Below are 1244 nucleotides of genomic sequence, written 5' to 3'. Positions count from 1 at the left end.
CGGGCAGCTGAGCCCGGAGATCAGAGACAAGGCCCAGGGATTCCTCCAGAGTGGTGAGTGTCCTCCCACCCCTGCGCCCCCAGGGCATGGCGGGGCCATGTGAGGGCCCTGTCCATGCCACCTCTGGGGCCCGGGTTCCAATCCAGCCCCAGATCAGGGCCCTGGCTGACTCTGGGGGTCAGTGAATTAGATCCTTGGCCTTTCCTCTCTGGGGCACCAGTCCCGAGGCCCAGGTCATAAGGACTGTTTGACTCAGGGTTCCGGAAATGGGAGAGGAGCCCTTTCCCCCCTAGGAGGGGGCGCTGGTTGGGATCGAGCCCCAGGTCAGGGCGCTGGAGCATTTGGGGGGATCGGGGTCCAATTCAGCCTTAACTCCATCCCCGTATTCAAACCGACCCCTGGAATCTCTGAGTCTCAGCGTCGTGGGGGAGGGGAGGGCTGGCGGGCCCCACGGGGCGCAGGCTGGGGGTGGATTCTAGCCCCTCGGGGGGTGAACGGATCCAGGACTCGCTGTCTCTCTCCCATCCCTGCAGGCTACGAGCGTGAGCTGCTCTATAAACACAACGACGGCTCTTACAGCGCCTCTAGGAAGAGAGATGCCAGGGGCAACACCTGGTGAGGGGCCGCACGGCACGGGCGAGTCAGAGCTCTGGGTGGGCAGGGCCTACCGGGCTGCAGCCTGACCCCCAGCCCCACTGCTATTCCAGTCCTGCTCCCCACACAGCTCTGCCCCACATACTCACTCCAAATCCTCCCATTCCCATATTGGGCTCCCCTGACATCTCTGCTCACCCCCCACAATGCTGACCCCCAGCCCCGTCCCCCACGCACCTCCCTCCTGGCCCGCAGCATCTCCTGCAGAGTGTCCCTCTCACGGGGTCTCTCCCCACCCAGGCTGACGGCCTTCGTTCTCAAGTCCTTTGGCCAAGCCAGGCCCTATATCTCCATTGATGAGAAGCACCTAGAGGATGCCCTAGGGTGGCTGCACAACCGCCAGCGGAAGACCGGCTGCTTCCGCAGTGTGGGGAAGCTGTTGAACAACGCCCTGCAGGTGGGATGGGGGAGGAGGGGAGAAGCTGGGGAAGGGGTTGGGGGCCCCCCATGGCAGCTGGTTGTTGTCACTCGTGTCGGTTTGGGGGATTTCCCTGGGTTTTTTAGCAACGGCTGAATGGCTGGAACGGCCGGGGCAGCGGGTTCTTGCACCGAACGAGGGAGCAGCCCTGGCCCAGCCCCCCTGGCTCCTG

At 64.2% G+C, this 1244-nt stretch overlaps 1 long non-coding RNA gene across 1 annotated transcript; it reads left to right on the top strand.

Moving 5' to 3' along the window:
- On the top strand, positions 1-1046 carry LOC113408258. The gene is made up of 3 exons (XR_003370277.2): positions 1-53; positions 534-615; positions 895-1046. It is a non-coding gene; the product is annotated as an uncharacterized LOC113408258 (long non-coding RNA).
- Positions 1047-1244: the final 198 nt, after the last annotated feature.

The sequence above is a fragment of the Terrapene carolina genome, unplaced genomic scaffold, assembly GCF_002925995.2.
Source record: "Terrapene carolina triunguis isolate 2854851 unplaced genomic scaffold, T_m_triunguis-2.0 Scaffold3493, whole genome shotgun sequence".
In the NCBI taxonomy this organism is placed as follows: domain Eukaryota; kingdom Metazoa; phylum Chordata; order Testudines; family Emydidae; genus Terrapene; species Terrapene triunguis.
This window is presented reverse-complemented; position numbering and strand designations above follow the sequence as displayed.